Source organism: Pan paniscus, chromosome 19, assembly GCF_029289425.2.
Source record: "Pan paniscus chromosome 19, NHGRI_mPanPan1-v2.0_pri, whole genome shotgun sequence".
Lineage (NCBI taxonomy): Eukaryota > Metazoa > Chordata > Mammalia > Primates > Hominidae > Pan > Pan paniscus.
The window spans coordinates 68,831,677-68,855,686 of record NC_073268.2 but is presented as its reverse complement, the minus strand read 5'-3'; positions in this window follow the sequence as shown (position 1 = coordinate 68,855,686).

Here is a 24,010-nt window from a genome sequence, read left to right as displayed (position 1 = left end):
GCAGATGAGGATTTCGGATAGGTGATTAGGGCAAGTTTCTCAACACTATTATCTTTGATCAGAGGTTTGATGAAAACTTGTTCTTAATGAACATTGGTGTCATAGTAGAGAGCAGCACAAAAACTGGCTGCTGAAATGGCTAATTGTTCTCCTGGTTTTCCTTCTCCCCTTTAACACCGACCTCTTCCTTCTCCTTCTGCTCCTCCTCCTCATTGTAACTAGTACACTTAGAAATTTAATCCTAAATAATTTTATGAAAGATAAGTCTATTGTATTTTTTATTAATAGCTGGTGGGGCTGAAGTCAGAAATCACGAGACGAAATAATAGGGGTAGTTTATTTCTATTTTTGGAGATAAAAAAATAAAAATAATCACCCTACTTCAGCCAGCTTTCAGATTTTAACTGAAACCATGTTCAGTTGTTTGAGCCAGAGCAGTAGGTGTGTGTCTGTCTTTGCCTTCAGCTCCTATGCAGCATAGAGACATTCATCCCCTACTCATGAAGTAGGCTTCAAAATCCCAAATTTTGTGCCAAACCTAAGATTCATTTTTAAATGATAGCCCAGAAGTTTCAATTCAGAGCAAAAGAGATCATTGACAAAGCTGCAAGCGTCAATTAATTAATTTTAAAAGTCTCTCTTTTGGGGGTTAAGAGTGAGACATTCTTCCGTCATTACACAACCAAAAACCCCTGGAGGGAAACTGGAAATTCCGCCAAGAGAATTACTATATGGTTTACCTTGAAACACTCTGGTTTATATTTATTTTAATTGGTGTGCAGTGATGCCTTCTGCTTTGTAATCAGATAGTCTATATAAATTAACATGTTATTCATTCTTTTTAAACGTTGGCTTATAATATTTAAATATCTGTATGCATCATTAATGATCTTATTTGATATACATTGCCAACCAAAATTAAGCCTGTCGAGGGAGAAATAATTTGATACAGCATTATTAAAAGCTAAATGTGTGGATTGATCAGGAAAGACACACAAAGTTGGGCATGTTCCAGAATCTGCTACAAGTTGGAGGGGAAAGTTTACAATAAGGGAGAAGGACTCCTCACACTGCAGTTTCCTTTTAATTGGAGGGTTCACCACAGAAGATATAATCATTGGCTACAGGTTGCAACATAACAGGCTGAAATATTCTAGGTGCAAGACTATCAGTAAAACTTTGTGATCCAGAAACAAATCAGCATCATTTTCAATGTCAGTAGATGATGTCTTAATCGGTACCTCAACAGTTTGGAGAATCCATGATAAGATTAGACTCAGGATAAAATTCTTTAATCAAGGACAGGATATAAGTCATAAATTGTAAGACCTCCCCTAGATGGGTTAATTTGGAAGCCTGCCAAGTGTGACCTGTGAGTTATCAACATTAACTATTTTGTCAACAGCAACCAAAATACTATATAGAATTGAGTCTTCAATACCAATAATCTGGAATCCAATGAAAATATATCATGTTTTTATTTTGCCAATGGAATATATGTTCTGGCTTTGCCTTTCTCTTATGGGAATTCACACTATATATATATACTTTATTTTCTAGATCTCGTAAGTTTTTCTATAAATACTGATAAAATATAGATAAGCAATGCTCATGTAAGTAAAACTGTTTGGGCCATGAGCCAGTATTAATTCATTTGTTGAAACTCAGTTCTTAGTGCTGTTTTTCATATTCTCTTGGGTTATGCATCCTTAAAAGGAATCTCATGAGTAATTTAAACATATGGTTATACCTTAGATGTCTCCTTTTTTAACATAAGATGTTACATCATTAACACAGCTCTACATTTCAAATATCTTATACTAATACATTTTTTGTCACTTGGTAAAGATAACCTTTACATTTCCACTTATTTTACAATTTCAGAAAAATTGTGTCCAAGGGTAGCTGACAAAAAAGAAGGCATATTTTAACTATATAAATTATTAACAAATATAATGTAGAGGAAACATTCTGGTGAGTTTTCCCAGCCCTTAAAATTTTAATTAAAGGGAATGGACTGAAAGGTCATAATAATTTTATAATATCATTACTAACATTTGCTTTCAGAGAAGAGCAGTTGTACTTATACACCAAGTTGGGGAAAATCAAAGCAAAATATATAGATTGAAGTCGGTTCATCAGAGAACTAATTAGACATGAAATTCTTGCCCATGCCTATGTCCTGAATGGTAATGCCTAGGTTTTCTTCTAGGGTTTTTATGGTTTTAGGTCTAATGTTTAAGTCTTTAATCCATCTTGAATTAATTTTTGTATAAGGTGTAAGGAAGGGATCCAGTTTCAGCTTTCTACATATGGCTAGCCAGTTTTCCCAGCACCATTTATTAAATAGGGAATCCTTTCTGCATTGCTTGTTTTTCTCAGGTTTGTCAAAGATCAGATAGTTGTAGATATGCGGCGTTATTTCTGAGGGCTCTGTTCTGTTCCATTGATCTATATCTCTGTTTTGGTACCAGTACCATGCTGTTTTGGTTACTGTAGCCTTGTAGTATAGTTTGAAGTCAGGTAGCGTGATGCCCCCAGCTTTGTTCTTTTGGCTTAGGATTGCCTTGGCGATGCGGGCTCTTTTTTGGTTCCATATGAACTTTAAAGTAGTTTTTTCCAATTCTGTGAAGAAAGTCATTGGTAGCTTGATGGGGATGGCATTGAATCTATAAATTCCCTTGGGCAGTATGGCCATTTTCATGATATTGATTCTTCCTACCCATGAGCATGGAATGTTCTTCCATTTGTTTGTATCCTCTTTTATTTCATTGAGCAGTGGTTTGTAGTTCTCCTTGAAGAGGTCCTTCACGTCCCTTGTAAGTTGGATTCCTAGGTATTTTATTCTCTTTGAAGCAATTGTGAATGGGAATTCACTCATGATTTGGCTCTCTGTCTGTGATTGGTGTATAAGAATGCTTGTGATTTTTGTACATTGATTTTGTATCCTGAGACTTTGCTGAAGTTGCTTATCAGCTTAAGGAGATTTTGGGCTGAGACAGTGGGGTTTTCTGCATATACAATCATGTCATCTGCAAACAGGGACAATTTGACTTCCTCTTTTCCTAATTGAATACCCTTTATTTCCTTCTCCTGCCTGATTGCCCTGGTCAGAACTTCCAACACTATGTTGAATAGGAGTGGTGAGAGAGGGTATCCCTGTCTTGTGCCAGTTTTCAAAGGGAATGCTTCCAGTTTTTTGCCCATTCAGTATGATATTGGCTGTGGGTTTGTCATAGATAGCTCTTATTATTTTGAGATACGTCCCATGAATACCTAATTTATTGAGACTTTTTAGCATGAAGGGTTGTTGAATTTTGTCAAAGGCCTTTTCTGCATCTATGGGGATAATCATGTGGTTTTTGTCTTTGGTTCTGTTTATATGCTGGATTACATTTATTGATTTGCGTATATTGAACCAGCCTTGCATCCCAGGGATGAAGCCCACTTGATCATGGTGGATAACCTTTTTGATGTGCTGCTGGATTCGGTTTGCCAGTATTTTATTGAGGATTTTTGCATCAATGTTCATCAAGGATATTGGTCTAAAATTCTCTTTTTTGGTTGTGTCTCTGCCCGGCTTTGATATCAGGATGATGCTGGCCTCATAAAATGAGTTAGGGAGGATTCCCTCTTTTTCTATTGATTGGAATAGTTTCAGAAGGAATGGTTCCAGTTCCTCCTTGTACCTCTGGTAGAATTCGGCTGTGAATCCGTCTGGTCCTGGACTCTTTTTGGTTGGTAAGCTGTTGATTATTGCCACAATTTCAGATCCTGTTATTGGTCTATTCAGAGATTCAACTTTTTCCTGGTTTAGTCTTGGGAGAGTGTATGTGTCGAGGAATTTATCCATTTCTTCTAGATTTTCTAGTTTGTTAGCGTAGAGGTGTTTGTAGTATTCTCTGATGGTAGTTTGTATTTCTGTGGGATCGGTGGTGATATGCCCTTTATCATTTTTTATTGCGTCTATTTGATTTTTCTCTCTTTTTTTCTTTATTAGTCTTGCTAGCTGTCTATCAATTTTGTTGGTCCTTTCAAAAAACCAGCTCCTGGATTCATTAATTTTTTGAAGGGATTTTTGTGTCTGTATTTCCTTCAGTTCTGCTCTGATTTTAGTTATTTCTTGCCTTCTGCTAGCTTTTGAATGTGTTTGCTCTTGCTTTTCTAGTTCTTTTAATTGTGATGTTAGGGTGTCAATTTTAGATGTTTCCTGCTTTCTCTTGTGAGCATTTAGTGCTGTAAATTTCCCTCTACACACTGCTTTGAATGTGTCCCAGAGATTCTGGTATGTTGTGTCTTTGTTCTCATTGGTTTCAAAGAACATCTTTATTTCTGCCTTCATTTCGTTATGTACCCGGTAGTCAATCAGGAGCAGGTTGTTCAGTTTCCACGTTGTTGACCGGTTTTGAGTAAGTTTCTTAATCCTGAGTTCTAGTTTGATTGCACTGTGGTCTGAGAGACAGTTTGTTATAATTTCTAAAACACCAAAAGCAATGGCAACAAAAGCCAAAATTGACAAATGGGATCTAATTAAACTAAAGAGCTTCTGCACAGCAAAAGAAACTACCATCATAGTGAACAGGCAACCTACAAAATGGGAGAAAATTTTCGCAACCTACTGATCTGACAAAGGGCCAATATCCAGAATCTACAATGAACTCAAACAAATTTACAAGAAAACAACAAACAACCCCATCAAAAAGTGGGCAAAGGATATGAACAGACACTTCTCAAAAGAAGACATTTATGCAGCCAAAAGACACATGAAAAAATGCTCATCATCACTGGCCATCAGAGAAATGCAAATCAAAATCACAATGAGATACCATCTCACACCAGTTAGAATGGCAATCATCAAAAAGTCAGGAAACAACAGGTGCTGGAGAGGATGTGGAGAAATAGGAACACTTTTACACTGTTGGTGGGACTGTAAGCTAGTTCAACCATTGTGGAAGTCAGTGTGGCGATTCCTCAGGGATCTAGAACTGGAAATACCATTTGACCCAGCCATCCCATTACTGGGTATATACCCAAAGGATTATAAATCATGCTGCTATAAAGACACATGCACACGTATGTTTATTGCGGCACTATTCACAATAGCAAAGACTTGGAACCAACCCAAATGTCCAAAAATGATAGACTGGATTAAGAAAATATGGCACATATACACCATGGAATACTATGCAGCCATAAAAAATGATGAGTTCATGTCCTTTGTAGGGACATGGATGAAACTGGAAATCATCATTCTCAGTAAACTATCGCAAGGACAAAAAACCAAACACCGCATGTTCTCACTCATAGATGGGAATTGAACAGTGAGAACACATGGACACAGGAAGGGGAACATCACACTCTGGGGACTGTTGTGGGGTGGGGGGAGGGGGGAGGGATAGCATTAGGAGATATACCTAATGCTAAATGACGAGTTAATGGGTGCAGCACACCAGCATGGCACATGTGTGCATATGTAACTAACCTGCACATTGTGCACATGTACCCTAAAAGTTAAAGTATAATAATAATAATAAAAAAATTAAATCTATAAAAAAAGAAAGCTAATTAGAAATAAAGAAAAAACTGATTAAATCAGAGACTGTTAAGTACTCTGAGTCCATGTTAAATCAATTAGTAAGCATATAATTAATACTTGCTACTCCATTCCTTTTGACCTATCAGACATATTCATGAATGGTGAAATAACCCCATACTGTGATTAAAACCAAACCCCATTGTTATATACAAATGCACATGCTATAAATTTGAATTGGTATAAGATTTTAAGTCAACAAGAATAAATTGGAAACATCTGAAATGGTGATAGTGATATTCTTATTTCTAGTAAATGACTGATTTCTCACCCAGAATGATTATTAATTGAAAAGCGAAATATCTGGAGTGATAGCTGAGGCCTGTGTCGAAAATCAAAAGCAAAAGAAAAGCAATACTATAGGAAATTATTGGGTGGCAGCTTGGAACTTGATATTTATACATCATCAATTCCAATTGCATGCCAATACCACAGGTAACACTGGCCATTCTCTGCCATATCACTTCCCACTTTACTGTCCACTTCCTGGGTTAATAAGGAGTGGACAACTAGTGGTTCTCTGAATAAAACAAACCTGTTTATATACCTCCACTTTTATGTTTGCTTTCCTTTAGAATAAAACACTCACCTCCTACTTCCCCAGTTCCTTATTTCTTGACTTCCTAGAAAACTCCTTCCCATTTGGTGATGGTCAGCTCAGGCATCACTTTCTCTAAAAGGTTTTCCTTTTATTTATTTATTTTTTGGCCCTCCACTGATGAGGCCTGATACAGGCAGAGAATACCATCTTCATTTATTTAATTGTCTTTCCCCATTTCCCTTTCTGTAAGCTGAATGGAAAGATTTTCCTGTCTCTTTGGCTCTACTCATCCTTTTTATCCCCATTATCTCAAAATTACTGAGTCATAGTCAGAAATCAACAAAAATTTGAACTCGAGCTTTGAATTAATCAATTTACTAAATACCAAGTCGTGTACCTATGTGTTAGTTAGGATATTTTTTTCCTACAAATAATAAATAACCCTATTTTAAACAACTTAAAGAATGAGGATAATATATAAACTTACATAACAAGGAAGTGGAGTAGGTAAACGCGTGTGGTAAAGCTTCCATCTTTAATGGTCAGTCTATAGGCTTTGTAAAGGCATTGCTGTTTAAAATAAATATTCTACGAAGTATTACACTTAGTAGTTAAAATTCTAAGAAACAACAGTCTTCCAACTTATATTTGATTCTCTTCTTGGGAACAAACTTGGCCATCACAATATTTTACAGTTTCTCTCAGAAAAATGTGGGATCAATTACTGTGTGAAATCTAAGCTCACCTTGTGACATATTTTGACCACTAGAATGCAGCAAAAGTGCTATTGTTTCAGCTTAAAGCTTGGATGTCCAAAAGCTTTGCAGTTTCTACTCTTGCTCATCTTGGAATTCAGCAATCATCAAACAAAGTGTTGAAAGACTACAGAAAAAGGTATCAGCCATCCTAGCTATCTGGGTAATGCCATCATAAACCAACCATCTCGGTCACCAAATGGTAACAGATGTATGAGCAAGCTCAACCAAATCAGCCAAGCTGAGCCTGACCAAAAGAAACATCAAACAAGCCCAGGCCTGATTGTTAACATGTAGAACCTCGTGCTACATAAATGGCTATCATTTTAAGAACCTATGCTCTGGGATTCGTTAATGCAGCAAAATTGCTGAATATAAATTCTACACAGCTCATTTTCCAACGTGTAATTTTCATTGTACTTATATAAGATAAATGTATCTTTATGATGTATTACATTTTTATTCATTTTTGTACATAGTGTCTGAATACAGAAGTTAAACACTTGAGTAGTATATTTTCATTGATCCTCATTATAAAGGGAAAAAATAGAACTTCTTCTGAAGCTAGTCACTGGATAATTTGTAATTGCGGATCGAATACTACTTCACTGTAAAAATTCTCACAAAATTCTAAGCTCATAATGTTTCTTTTCTTCTTTTCTTTTTTCTCTTTTTCCCTCCCTCCCTCCCTTTCTCCTTTCTCTCTCTCTCTCCCTCCCTCTCTCCTTCTCTCTTTTCTTTCTTCTTGTGTTTGCACTCCATTCTTTCACGTCAATTTTTCTGAACTTTGCTTAAAGCAGGTGCATCTTTACAAAGCTCTTATTCTCTCCCTCAAGGATGCTGGGGAGCTTTATCTCTATAAAGAAAGACACTCAATGCCATCTGACTCATTTTTACATGTTTCTTTTTTCCCTCCTCTGATATCTGTTTGCAAAGTTTTAACCTGTAACATCTGATTAGGAGTATTTACTCAGATTGTTTCATCAAATGATTTACTGCTTCTGAACTTTCTTGAAATTGAAGACATCTTTCGAAACGAAAAAGTTTTATTTTCATGTAAGTGCTCTCAGGTCTCCGTTTACACATATACACTGTAAAACTTTGCCTATAAGTGTGTCCTAATTAGTATTTCAGTGTCACACTTGGTCTTAAAACTTTGATTTTCCTATCCCCCGCCTAAGCCAGCTTTTCATTACTAGGCTAAACTTTAGTTCTCAGTGACCTAACTGCTTTTACAATTACTTTATTGTTTATTTCAAATTTTCTTCATCATGTTATCAAAGTATTGCCTAAAGATACAGATTTTACCTTATTGTTTCTATGACTAAAATGGCCCATATTTAATCTTTTTTATGTTTTATAATCTTAATGTCTTAGCCACTCATTCTAGAAACACATATTGAGCTTCTGATTGCTTAGGATGTGTTGGTCTGTAAGTAAGTAAACACATAGCAGTCACTTGTACTGTCATGATTAAATGGCAGTATTTCATGATCCACTGTAAAGCTTTCAGTTTTTCTTTTAATTTCTTTTCTTCATTTCCTTGATGACACTGAGGCCCTCCTTAAATTGTACCTACTGTGCCTAACCCCTCAATCATAAACTTCTCTTTATTCTCCCAGCTCTTACACGTTAGTTTCTGGAATGCTGCTGTTTGATCATTTTCTCTCTTAATTTTGTGTATTTGTTCTGATAGATCCCAGCTACCCATACAACTTCTACCTCTTTAATCCAATGACTCACAGTTGTACTACTACTCAAGCCCAGTGTCCTCTTCTGAATTCAAGAATCTGCTGTCAATTGAACATCTCCAGTTGGAGAACTCACTGGTCTGTGAAACTCAGTATGATCATATAGAACACATCACCATCCTCCATCCCAAACTGCCTGTTTTCCCCTTTGCAATGAGTAGTCACCATCATCATCTCAGTGGGGACAGATACCCTTCCTCTTCTGCTGAATCCCAAAATTGAATTGCTTATTTAACTAATTAAATATACTTTTTATGGAGCCTATGCATCTATTCATTCCTTCATATAACTACTGCCCTGAAATAAGACCTCATTATTTTCCTTTGATTGGACCATTTTAACAACTGCCAGAATAGTCTCCTTATCGCTAGTCACACTCTACTTTGAAGCTTCCTCCACAGTTCTGTCAGAATGCAACTCCTAAGCTGTAAACCTTGCAATGTTACAGTTGTCTTCAAATTTTGAGGAACTCCTGAGAACTTCAGGAGAAATTCCAAAATGCTTAGCACATGTTGGATAGTTCATCCTTTTCCAGTCATGAGTTCCTGCCATAATCTCACGTGCAAGCATCTCTTGTCCCCATTCTCATGAAAGTATTTGCAATCCCTAGAACATAAGGATGTAGGAGTTAAGAAGAAATCATTTAGGCAGATAGTAGGGATATGGGGGTCCTCAGTAAGGCTTTTCTCTTTAATGAAAAGCAGCCCCAAATCATTTTCTAACAAGCAGTAGCCTGTAAAGTCAAGCTGCAGACATAGACAAGCAAGCTCGGAGCTTGCAGGCGTGAATGCCAGCAGGAACTAAGAACTAGACATGTTCAAGATGGCGGCTCCATCTTCCCTTCTCTGCCAGCCATGTGTATTGTAAGGAGCAGAGAAGATGGCACCAGTCAATTGGAAAACTCATTTGCATGAGATTAGGGTGGAGTGACTAGCTTTTCCCGTGCCCTATGTAAATGTCTTACCTGATTGAACCAATCTGTGAGCCCCATGTACATCCAGACACCACCTCCCCAAACTAGACTATAAAATCCGGTGCTTTCGCCTCCAGCGGGTCTTTTCCTCTCAGAGACCCCATCCTCTATAGAAAAATCTGTTTCTCTTTCTCTTCTGCCTATTAAACCTCTGCTCCTAAACTCCTCATGTGTGCCTGTGTCCTAAATTTTCCTTGCATGAGATGATGAACCCCGGGTTTATATCCTGGACAACATAGCCATTTCAATAGCATGATACTGGTGTTTCTGTGACTTATCAAGTGTTTTCTCTCTGTTTGGAAAACCATTCCCCACATGGTCTGCCTGAATAATTCATTGTGTTTGGAGAAAAAATAAAATGAAATAAAAAATAAAACTTTGAGTATGTTTATTCCTTTTATTTGTAGAATTTACTGTTGATTGCATAATGGCACTAATGCTGATCTTCCAAATATTATTTGTATGTTATATATTATATAAACTGAAAGTTTCTCTGTGTTCTATAGATTATGCTACTAAATAATTATTACATATAGTTAGTCACAGCTAAATCTTTGGAGGTTGAAAGACTTTCTAGGAGCCAATTTATGTCACTTACTAGTTTTTTGAAACTAATAAGTTATTAACAACTTAAACTTGTTTTTTCAGTTATTAATTGTGTAATATTATGGGTCCTGTTGGGAGTGGGGTTTCTGTTCCTCACTTCTCATATTTCTATTGGGGAAGGAAATAAGACCTTCACTTTCAAGAGAGGAAAATATTGGAGAAACATTTCCAGCTACTCTCTGCCTCCTCACTGATTCTTTCTCACAGAGGAGAGTCTAATCTGATTAGCAAATTTGGACAAGGAAATAAGCTTGCCCAGCTCAGTCCTTTCTTCTCTCTTTAGAGTCACCTTGTCTCCAGGAGGCACACATTCTGCTATGTTGTAAACATAATGGAGAAAACATTGCACTTTTGGGAGAGCCCTCATATTGTCCAGTTCAACCGGTGACCACTAAACAGTAAACAGTAAACCAGTAAACAGTGATGAGTCTGTTTTCATTGAAGCAACACATTAACTATACCTTCTGGCTACAAATCTAAAGCTGCATTATACAATAAGCTTTATCAGTGATAAAAACAATATTTTGTTTTCCATTTGCCCTAGTCTTGTGTGCTGTATCTCAATTAATTCTGAACATGGACAGCGAAACATGGTATTGTTGATTAATACCCCCAGTAGTGCTGACTACAATACTGATTACGTAAGAAAATGTAGTTAAGATGCCTAGCATATGATACAGTAGTATATCCTAAGTGCTTAGTTAATGTTAGTTATTATTATTGAATCTAATTGGTCATTTTCACTACACATTTGTTAATAGCACAAAGCACCCCTAACATGATAATGGAGACCAATGGAAACACTATGTTTTCTTTAGCAATACCAAGACTCCTTCAAATAGGCATTGATTTCATTTGTGATGGCAGCCTGTATTTGAAACTAGCCAGACCCTAGGTGCTTGATGTCATATAGACAAAATATCAAGACAATAAGCTCAAGGGCTTATTGTCATGTGACTAAATTGGCATTGTGGAAGTGGCACAATCTATGAGAACTTACCTTTGGAATAGATTCTATTGGTTCATTTCCACCTAAAATCAATACTTCTTAATCAGAACCAGCTTTTTAGAGTTGCCTTTGCATTTTACTACCTCTTCATTTTGTCCTTCAATTTTTATTTTTTTTTCTGTTGTCCCAAACTTGGACATATTTCTGTTATTCAATACTATGAACGTCAACTGCCTCTGGCAGTTATCACTTTGAAGCAGCCTTTCCTATAATCACCATCAGGAGCAGTAAACTCATAAAAGGTGTCAAGATGATGGATGACTCTCCTCAGCGACCTTTGATGTCTCCAACATACTGGGCTGTGTAGAGACAAGAAATGAGGAATCTGCAGGTAAAGCAATCCGGAACAAGAGTGATGCAGACTCATTCTAACCAGAAACTGAAAAACTCTTTTGTTATAATAAACAAGTAAATAAAAATGTTTTTAAAAAGCAAATTGAACAATACAGGCCAATTCTAAGTAAATGCTACTTGTAGAAAAAGGCCAGGGTAACACAAGAGAACTAAAGGAAGGACTGAAATGAACATTGTTATTGGCAGCCACTATGTGAAGGGCACCAAATACTTATCGTTTACTTATCACAATCATCCAAGATGCCTGTATTATCCCCTGTATTTCTTTTTAGTATCTGCTGATGCTGAAGTAAAGAAAATGTAAGCAACTTTACCAAAGTCCCCATCAAATAAGTGTCAAGAATAAGATTCAAAATCAAAATATCTCCTTCCCAGGCTGGTTATGAGGAATGAATTAGTTGACATTTGTAAAAACCCAAAACAATACCTGGCACATAGTCTGCGTTCACAAAGTTGTAGTTATTATCATTACTATACCTTTACCTGTAATATGTGACTGAGAATTCCTCCAATATTAGGATATATAACCACCAGGCTTAGCAAACAAGAAGTGCCTATTGGGTGCCAGAAAATGAGAGTCTAATACAAGGTCCCTCCTCTTATGCAGTTTACAAACTATACAAGATTTCTGTGCAAATGTATACATCCTACACCTGAACACTATATAAAAATCATATTTTGGATCCATCTTTGGCTTATATCTTCTTTAATATGCAAATACATTCATATTAGCATTGATTCTATATTCTTCCTGACCACACAGAACTATAAATCCCTGCCAAATTCTCTATCAAATATCTCCGAGAAGTCTCATGGGACAGTCACTAACATGCTTGAACAATATGAATTTGCTTGTTGTGGCTACTTTCCCATCAGGTTTCTATTATTTCTCTACCATATTCACTTGACATTTATTTAAACCACTGATAATACCGTTCTCATAGATCACCCATCACATCGGATATAGTCTCTCCAGAGGCTTCCAAAGCTGCAGAGCATTTTGTGACTGAAATGACACTGTGTTACTATGGTCCTAACTGAGTGTGAGATAAATGTCTGTTCTCCTCAGATATAGTGAACATTTGTCTTTTCTTCACAAAGACTTGCTATGGTCCCTGCAATTGAGCTGGGGACCTGAGTCATATCCTCCCTCTCTTTTCCTCCTTTATCCATCACTTAGGAGCTCTTGGCACTGGGATGTCCAGTTCTCACATATTGCCTAAGCCTGACCTAGAGTAGGCTTTGTAGTAAATATTCAGTGAATAAAAGTTCTGTGTTTAGAGAAAAAGTAGAAGGTAAGAAATAGAGACATATTTAGAACACTTAGAGCTGTGGATATAATTTCTGTCTTCAAATTCTTATGAAAGTCCAATTGCTGAGTGACAGTGAGGAAAAAGGTTGATTACCTAAAGCTCTCTTGGAGACTTCCACAGTAAAAAGATTGGATTGAACCATAAAAATGGAAATGTGGAGCTTCTTTATGGTTTTATAACCCCTAAAGCCATAGGGATATTTGAAAGGTTGTGACCTGCAACTGTAATTACGGTTGCCATCATCCTTTGAGAAGGAGGGTAGCCACTGTAAATACTTCATGGACTGTAATGCTTTGGAAATGACTTTTAGAAGACCTATTCAAAGGAAAGGAAGTGGAATACTAATTTTTAAAAGTGAATATTTTTTAAAAGAATAAAGAATTGTTCCCATATTCTGATGTCTGTGCAATCTGAAACATTACACCATAATCATCTGCTGATTTCTAATGCTTTAAACTCAAACAGCACACCATTCCAAGGAACTTTTAGGTTTGAGACATGAGGGACTAAAAGAAATACTAAATTCTAAACTATAAGTCAAGTTCTTTTCCTGGGCTTCAAATATTGTGGTGTGAAGTATAAAACTGTAAAACTCTCATATTACTTTATCAGCACTCCTCTTCTGGCAGTTAACATTTTCTATTTTGTATACATTGTATGTACTTCATCTCTTCTACTTAGCCACAGGCAACAGACTATAGTAGAGAAGACAAAATAAGGGAGGCTTTTAGGAGTTAGCTCCTGGTTCCATGCCTACAAAATGTGCAAACTTGTATAAGTTAGTAATTCAGTTCACTCATTTATCAAATTTTTAAAATATGATACCTCATCATCGTGTTGTGCAAATCAAATGAGTATGTATGTGAAAACACAATACATCTGCCTGGTTTGCAATTAGTATTTATAAATATTTGTCCCCTTTCTCTCACCTTTGTCCCCTGTAAGAAAATACCTGTATATAATTCATCGTGATAGCTATTGTTAATACCCACTCTTGTGATTTGGAAGTGTCTGGTACCCAACAATATTTATAGATTGAAAATAAATGAACAAACCACTTTTGAAAATCCAAAAAAAAAGGTTAAAGAGCAAGTTAAGGGCAGTATTATCTTCCGAATTCTCTGGGGTTGAAAGTTCAGCTTAGAGTTCATGAAATTTGAAAATTTTACTTCATGTAAACACTTTACATGAAAGCAATAGTTACAAATGTCAGAGAACTTAGTGCATAACTCTATTAAACAATTAAAAATTTCCCCTAGATTTCCTGTGGATTTTGTAGTGATTTATTGCCATTAATGAAAAGAAAAAAGCAGCAAAAAGTGATGGCACGTTTTTTCCAAAACTATCTGAACAAATTATAATAATCTATCTCATATCAAAATAAATTTAATATATGAATAACATAATTGGCGCAAGCTATACACCTAAACAGCTCAGAGCATCATAGTTTCTGGAAATACAATCTCTGTATACACAGGGGATGCTGGTGAATTATATAGGTAAAACAATCATTCAAGTCAACTTGCAGTATATACAATTCAAATGTTACATTATCCGAAGTCTTACTATGAGTATGAATTATTCAATAGAGGTTATATGCATATTTTAACATTTCCTTGTAAACATTTTAAATGAATTGAAGATATTACCAATTTTATTGCCATAAGATATCTCCTAAAATCTAAACTATTAAAATGTAAATGTGTCCTTCATGTTTCTTTATATATGGAAAAGATTGTTGCATGCTAATACTATTATTTCTACTACAAATAACCATGAAGAAAAAATGAGAATCCATATCCTTTTGGAGATGATTCCATTTTTTTTCTACTTGTGAAACATACACTGTGGATAATAAGGGTGTCTCTGATTTCAAATTAGTCCTTGAAAGTTGCCGTTTAATTAGCTTATCAGAAAGGCCAACATTCATGTATATGCATTTGATAATATAACCCCAGCAAGGCAATTCTGGTATCTTACTGCTATTGTATTCAAGGATACAAAAATGCAGAGGCAAATTTTGAATTCTATGCTAAATGCCGAGAACATGAAATAAGATATGAACTCTGCTCTCAAGCATCTCACAAAACTGGTAATATATAGAATACACATTATAGCCAGCACACTTGACTATTAATTTTATAGAAATGAATGAAACTAATGAAGAATTGTAGTATGATTTAGAACAATATGTTGTTTAAATCATAACACTTCTGAAAAGGGTAATTTTTCCTTTACAAACGTGCACTTTGATAAAATCAAAATAATTTTTCAAGCATCTATGTTAGTAGAGGGGAAAAGATGGGGAATTTGAAGTTTGCTCTTTCATGAGTATATACTGTTTGAGGAAAATGGAGAATCTAGTTTTCTGTTTTATCTGCTGTGAATAGTTACAGTTATCTTGCCCAGCTTGTACTGGTAATAGGCTTCAAGCACAAATGTTGACTGTTTAACAAAAAGGATAAAAACATTGAAAATGACTTTCAAACCTTTCCCAATCTGTGCTCCTTCCCTTCTGAAAGCTCTTAAAATGCTTGGTACTCATACCCATATGCCTTACAGAAACCCCTTTGGTCAATGAAAGTCAAGTACAGAAAAACATATTGCAAGACATCTAATTATCTCTTTTTGTTCCCTTCCTCAAGTTTATTTCATTTAATACTTACACGACCTAACAAATTTGTCTCTGGGATCACCCACATAAGGGATACAAAAGATACCCTGCTTCCTCCCTAAGAGCCATAGGAGTCAGGGATTGGCCACTGTGAATGAGAATTATTTGAATGGTGCAAACTGGCTCACAGCACATAGGTCGTTGAAAATTCCAGGAAAATGCCCCCTCCTCTTGACGTTGGCTAAAAAAGAACACGATAAAATAGAAAAAAGTATTGAAAGTCAGACTCTCATTTTGCTAGACTTTCATTTTTGTGGTGTTTCACAGAGAATATGAAACCCTCCAGAGCAGAGAATATAGCCAAAAAGAAAGCAAAGTAAACTCCCCATCAGTACCCATCTCCTACAATGAACCCAGGTTTAAAGATTTCAACATCCTAATGGAAAGTAACTGCTTGCAGGTTGCAGGTAAAGCTGGTGTGAACAAGTGAAAATTTCTTTGTAAACATAGCTTTCTATGAGCTTTTGTAGAAATCATCTTCAGCAAAGACTGAATCAATAAAGAGTAGCTTGTTAAATTTAAATACTTGTTTGGAGTTGTTATGGTTATATTAGTGAAAAATAATTATAGCGAGTCTATCGTATATGACAATGAAGCAGTTTTGTCAGCAATTTGTTCTAAGCATGGAAAACAGGCAGTTTTCGCCATAATTACTATATTCTAGAATTGGTTTGCATAAATGAACAAGTATATATTCCTGAAATGTTCAACAGATATGCATACATATATATGGCTATGTATGCTAATTGCTGACATTTGTTGGATACTATGTAGCAGCCGCTGTTCAGAGTTTTCGTGGATTAAGTCATTTCAATCTGAGATTGGGATAAATTATTATCTTCATCTAGTAAATAGTGGAACCAAGAGTTTTATCCAGATAGGCTTGCTCTAGAATATACACAGACTTACAGATACAGAATCTCACACACACACACACACACACACACACACACACACACACAAAGTTCTCCAGAAGCAAATAATGATGAAGTTTGGTGTCTTGGGATTCTCTGTGTTTGTTAAGAATCAATATCTGTGAAGGGAAAGAATGTGTAGCAGGATTGAGCAAAGGAAAATTGTGACTCAGGCCCAAGAAATCCTCATCCAGTTTGGCAAAGAGCAATGGGACATGATAATGTCTTGCATCTGGCCAAAATGACTAGAATTTTATATCCACATTTCATTCAGTCCTTGGATCTGAGCTGCTTCGGGAAGATCATAACCTTGGGTGGTATGGAGGTCTGCAGTTGAGGTAGACCCTGAAGTGGCTGACCCCTGGAGGTTATCTGCTGACTGTACTCTCCATGAGTGGGCAACAAATTCTTCCTTAAAGAGGAATCTGAGAGACACATCTATATGTCTATGCCGTGCTCCCCTGACCCACATACACATACAGGGTGAGTATTCATCTAGACATGTTGTACCATATTCAACTTATAAATGCACGAAACATGTGGTAGTATTACATATATTTGGGGGTGGCCTGCCTAGCATTTTGTCCTGTGAAAAACCTTTTCAAAAAAAAAACTTTTCCCTAAATCCATGTAGTTGGCTTGAAATTATAAGTTGGAAGTAGATAGTTCCTATCAAACAATAATTTCAGTTGGCGTGTGTCTAGATATTGAATTAAAAGTTCCTAGTGTACATTGTGTGAAGACCTAACAAAGCTTGTAACTAAAAGCACTAACTTACTTCTCTGTCTCTCTTTCTGATTTAATGTTGTAGCTCATTAGTATTTTGAGAACTCTCTACCCTCCATAATAACATCTACCTACCCTCTAGGATAACATACTTGCTGCCTCTCACTGCTGCCAGGTCTTGGTTAGTAACCTTCTGTCTAGTAGTTCCCCATAAATTCCAAATATCAGGGAGAACAGGTTGGTAGTATTAACATCTTCTCTCCCTGGAATCCTCATAAAATTGGACCAACCCCTTCTCATTGACCTCCTCTGGTCCACAATTATTTACTCTGTAGACTTGGCACAGAGTAGATCTACACTTACAAAAGAAAGGGGAACTAAATAACTGTTTGTGTTCTTTCATGTTAAGGCACACCACTAAACTATTTACTGGTTACTGGTGATTACTGCTTTCCCCTTCCCCACGTCGTCATCTAGAAATTGGTTGATTAAATTATAGAATGTTGTCCCTTCGTTAGTATAAGGAATGTGTTTTCTCTGCAACATTTATTAATATGACAGAATTCTATCAGGCAAAGCATCCATTTGAACATAATTAAAAGTGACCATTTATTGCAGAATATCAATATTTCAGACTCATTTATCACTATTTCAATAAATAATTATGTAAGTTATGCACTGAGGAAAAGCTGAATGATTTGCTGGCATCCATTATCACCACCTTCAAATAGCTCAACATTTTGTAATTGCTTAAGGTGACAGGTGAAGAACCCCTCCCCTTAATTTTGTTACAGTAACCTGTATGGTTTCTCCATTATGGTTTTATTTATTTCCTAAATACTACACCAATACAATACCTGTAATTATTCCAGTATATGTTTATGGAGTTGGTAAGATTTAATGTATCATCAGTTTAGGATTATGTAGCACAAGGTCATGTTTTACATGGTACATGTTAGTCTTGATTGACTCTTTAAAGTATAATCCTCACTACTCCCATCATTGTGCCTGCAAGAAGAACCAGGGAGAAAAGGATCTGTGATTGCCCCTTGCATAACATTCTTGTGTCTAAGGAATGGAACTAAAAAAAGAGAACATGGACTCCTCAGGTCAATTCCCTTATGCTGCCAGGATTGGCTTACAGCTAGAGTGGTATCTCTATTAGGATACTTTAATATCGACATAATTGAAATCTAAGCCAACTCTGCTTAAAGATACAGGATTATCTCACTTATCTGCAAGTGCAGAGATGAGCGAATGTCAGGCATGTTTTGACCAAGACTACATTTCTCTCAAATTCTTATTGTTCTGCCCTTCACTTCTTTCATGGTCACAAAATTAATGCCAACAGCAACTTAGTAATGCCTTCCTTATTATGTTTCATAAAGCATGTGATAAAGTGCTTATCTTTCCATTTGATTGGACCAAATTATATGATATATTTATCCCTGCTCCAATAACTTTCACCAAGAGATGGTTTTGTGCTAATTGACTTAAACCTGGATTTTTTTAAGACAAACAGTGTCAAGGGGAAGAGAATTAAAGGAATTAAATTAATTGGATTAGACTAATCAATGCCCTTTCCTGGGCATAGGGTTAAGTCTTAGGACCACATTGCTGTTTACAACCAGCCTTAACAAGGAGGGGATAGAATATATATTGGGACACTAACCACAATGTTCAAATGAGTGAATAACATCTTGTTAATATCTATCTCAGCATCTGAAATTCTGCCTGGATGTTCATCCCCATGAAGCTAATCACACCTCCAAGTGGAAGTTGACTAACCTTGTATTTAGACTACTTAGGTGTCTTTATTTCTTCAACTTCTTATAAGACTGTGCTAATTCCAACCCAAGATAAGCTGATTATTAAAGGATGTGTTAACAAAATAACTATTTCTGAAAAAAATGTTTCAGTCTTGTGTTCACTGATTTATAATACCTTGTGAAATTACTATTAAAAGAGACAATAAGGAATTACCTGATAATATACAGTCTATTAAATCTCCTGGAAATTCTAAAGACCGACCAAATTATAACTAGAGGAAAAACAACCCTGCCTTATCTTAATGCCTATAAAGTGTTTAAGGATGACAGATGTTCCAGAATTCCAGAGCAGGAACAAAAGGAGTGTTTGCTTAAGGCAGAGTCTCTGCATTCATTTTCTTGGTAACATTATGTTTTCATTAACTGCAGTTTGTGTTTCATGCTTCTGCATTGTACAAGACAAGCACAGTAGCATGTCTAAATGCCCCTGGATTGTATTTCTTATCTATTCTCCCAATCTTTATCATCTGCACTTTTGTATTTTTTCTGAAATTATATTGCTGTGGTTTGAATGTGTCCCCCAAAGTTCATGTCATGGAAACAACTCCCAATGCAATGGTATTAAAAGGTGGGGCCTAATAAGAGGGGATCAGGTCATGAGGGCTCTGCCTCATGAATAGATTAATACCATTATCTTGGGAGTGGGTTAGCTATCATGAGAATGAGTTCCTTATAAAAGAGAATTTAGCCTCATCTTCTGCTCCCTCTCAAGTGTGCCATCTGGTCCTTCTGCTTTCCACCATGGGATGATGCAGCAAGAAGGTCTTCCAGATGTGGCCCCTTGATCTTAGACTTCCCAGCCTCCAGAGCTGTAAAAACTAAATATCTGTTCTTTATAAATTACCCACTCTCGGGTAACTCTCTCTGCTATAGCAATACAAAACAGAATGTGACATACATTGTCTGCATTTTGTTTCTAAGTTAATTCTACAAGTTGAATATCAATTAAAAGATTTTATTTTATTATGACTTTCCAATTATATTTTGCTACAGAGTTAAAGAGTATCTTGTAATGAAATTTTCTTTTTTATATAGCATTTAATTTTTATGTAGAAGTTTCTAACCATTGTTTTAAATCTAGCACTGTCTGCCTGTATCGAATTATTTCGTTATTTTAATGCCTTGGTAACATTATCTAAACCATGTGATATGTTCTCTTTCTCTTTCTCTTTCTGTCTCTTCAGATACCCTATTCCCTGAATTATCTGTTCTATTTCCAACATTTACTAATTGTTATTTTTGCTACATTGTAGGTATTAAATTAAAACTTCATTTAATTTTTCTTTTCCTGGATCACTGGCTCCCATGTTCAATCTTCCTTGGTTTCTGCACGTATTTTGCTAGAATACATTCTCAGGGAAACTTTTTAGTTCAAATATGTCTCAAAATAACTTTCTTTGACACTTCCACTATATCGATAATATCAGTAGGTTTAGAATTTTAAGTTGAAAATAATTTGCCTCAGAGCTTTAAAGGCATTGATCTAATGCTTTCTAGCATCAATATGTTAGTAAGATATATGGTGTTGATCTGATTCTTTTATCATATAAAGTATCTGTCCTAACCTAATAGTCTCTCTCCTCTGTTCTATCTTTCTTTCTGATCTCCTCCACCTCCTTCATATATAATATATATATGATTATATATAATATATATATAATCTGCATTCTGTCTCTAAGTTAATTCTACAAGTTGATTATCTATCATCTATATTTTTTGTAATCTCTACATCAATATTCTCTATTTCTTATGGCAAAACATCCCACAACCAAATACTTATCTTCTATGTACTTATATAATATATATATTTCAGAAACCATCTTTTTTTCATAATAGCACTTTATATTCTCTCCATACCCATTTTATTGTATTACCTTCCTATTTTATGGATATGTAAATATGTGTCTGTCAATATTACGTAGGTTTTTGTTCAGTTATCTTCCTTAAAATTTCTCTTTTCAACTGAGACGAGAAGTCTAGTTTGCAGTTTGTTTTTCTTGGACTTTATAATGTAGAAGCGTGATGATCCTTGTTTGCCTTTTTCTGTTTAGTGAACAATAGGATAGTGCAAATTAAAAGTGTAAGGGCAGAGCTGTTAACTTAACCAAACTTACTTTGGAAGGAGTCAAGAAGAAACTGACACAGAACTGTCAGACTCCCAAATGATAAAATGCAGAAGTCATTACTCGGAGGTGTCAATACCCCAGAATATTTGTGCTAGTTTCCCTCAAACTTATTTTTACAGAAGAATCTCATGCTGTTTATTCTGTCAGGACATGAGTACTTGGTTGTGGGATGTTTGCCTTAAGAAATAGAGAATATTGACATAGAGATTACTAAATGTCTGTTTATCCCATCCTCTACATTTCACTCTCCAATGTTCTTGAAGTTTCTGAGTTGAGAAATGTATTGAGAAATTCTATCCTCTGCCTCCTTTCTTGTAATTACTTCATATATTCTAGGCTTTGTCTTCATGGCTTTTTCTCTTTAGTCACATCTCATTGATCTATTTTTGTCATCATAAATGTTAAAATTCATCATCTAATGTTGTTCCTGTTCTCATTCTATTCATCATTATGAATTTATGCATTTTTAGCCCATTACTGTTATTTAATTTGAGTCACACAGAAGCAGCATGTAAACATGTGTGCTCAATCCTCCCTCTTGAATGAGAGGTAGTCTTTACATAGTAAACAACTCAGTAAGTTGTTTTATTGTATGTTATCTCTATTAACAATTTTAAATCACATTTGGTACAAGATGTGTTATTCAGGAACATATAAAAAATTTGCACATATACATAAACATACATATACCCATATATGCTGAAGGGTTGTTTTCTGATGCCAGGGTTAAAATTCAAATCTATGTCTTTAGAATATGTTTCAAAGAGGAAGAACATTGGGTCCGAGTCTTCAGGGTAAGTTACTATAATAAGAAAGAGTAGCCCTGGATATTATTCTTTGTGTTGAAGGAGGGACTGTGGAAATTCAAAGGATTCAAAATTTAGAGAAGAACCTAAGCACAATCAGTATTGAGGAAGAGGCTTACAGGTAAGAGAGGAGAGTAATTCTAGACATTACCAGTACTCAAAACCCAAAGATTTGAATTTTGATGCCAATATTCAAATTATGTAGGTGTGTGGCCTGGAGCAGAACATGTAACTCTCTGACCCTCAATTCTTTCTTTTGTTAAACAACGACGATACTTCACAGTTGAGTATTAAATGAGATAAATAAAAACACAATACAAACCTGGAGGCAAAAATAGATGCTTAATTACAAGTTCAATTTCTTTCTTCTATTATTTTATTATAATTTGTTAATGTCTGGCATGGGACATTATGTCCCATATCATCTTAGCCAGCTTTAATTCTCTTTAATAGCCCTTAAACTTTTTCTCTGTCACCTGGTTGTTAACAGCTTGATGGTGTGATCATTACTGAAACTATAGTATTTACTCCAAGTTCTACACAAAAACCAAGGACCCTCTTCTTTGTCTGCTGAGTTTAAATGATCATTTAAGGTGTTTCTACAAATAAATTTAAATTATAATATTAATGTCATTTGCTAAGCAGTTATCAGTAGATTATTATAGAATCATGTTGAAGCATACACTAAACAGCACTGCAACACTATGCTTGGAGGCCATTTTAAACAACAAAGTCACTAACAAATTGCACAAAAGTACTAAAAAAAATGTGGCAGTAAATAGGCTGCAAAAAAAATACCTCTTTATTTAATTTTATATTTTCTTCATTTTTTATTTATTTATTTACTTCTTTTTTGAGACAGAGTCTCACTCTGTTGCCCAGGCTGGAGTGCAGTGGCACAATCTTGGCTCACCACAACCTCCGCCACCCGCATTCAAGTGATTCTCCTGCCTCAGCCTCCCAAGTAACTAGGATTATAGGCGCACACCACCACCCCTGACTAATTTTTGTATTTTTAGTAAAGACAGGGTTTCACTATGTTGGTCAGGCTGGTCTCGACCTCCTGACCTCGTGATCCACCTGCCTTGGCCTCCCAAAGTGCTGGGATTACAGGTGTGAGCCACTGTGCCCAGCCTTCATTTTTATTTTTTAATTTTTTTGGTTACATAGTAGGTGTATATATTGATGGGGTATATTTTGATACAGGCACACAACGTATAATAATCACATTGGGGTAAAAGGGGTATCTGTCACGTAAACATTTTAACCTTTGTGTTAAGAACAATCCAATTATACTCAGGTATTTGAAAATATATAATTAATTGTTTACTATTGTCACTCTGTTGTGCTATCAAGTGCTAGACCTTATTCATTCTTTAAAAAAATATTTACCTTTTATTTTAGGTTTGGGGGTACATGTGCAGGTTTCTTATACAGGTAAACTCATGACTCAGGGGTTTGGTGTACGGATTATTTCATCCGCCATGTACTAAGCATGGGACTTGATAGGTTTTTTTGTTATTGCTGTTGTTGTTATTCTGATCCTCTCCCTCCTCCCACCCTCCGCCCTCAAGTAGGCCCCAGGGTCTGTTGTGTCTGTTTCTACCGCACTTTCTTTCAATGTGTGCTCATTATTTAGCTTCCACTTACAAGTGAGAACATGAAGCATTTGGTTTTCTGTTCCAGTGTTAGTTTGTTAAGGATAATGACCTCCAGTTCCATACATATTCCTGTAAAAAACATGATCTAGCTCTTTTATGGCTGCATAGTATTCCATGGTGCATACGTACCACACTTTTTTTTTATCCAATCTACCATTGATGAGCAGTTAGGTTGGTTTCATGTCTTTGCTATTGTGAATAGTTCTGCAGTAATCATATGTGTGCATGTCTCTTTATGGTGGAATGATTTCTATTCCTTTGGGTATATACCCAGTAGTGGATTGCTGGGTAGAATGGTAGTTCTTTTTTTTATAATATGAGAGCTGAAACAAGATCAAGTATTTTCTTCAACCTATGCTGAGAATGTGCACGGCCACTA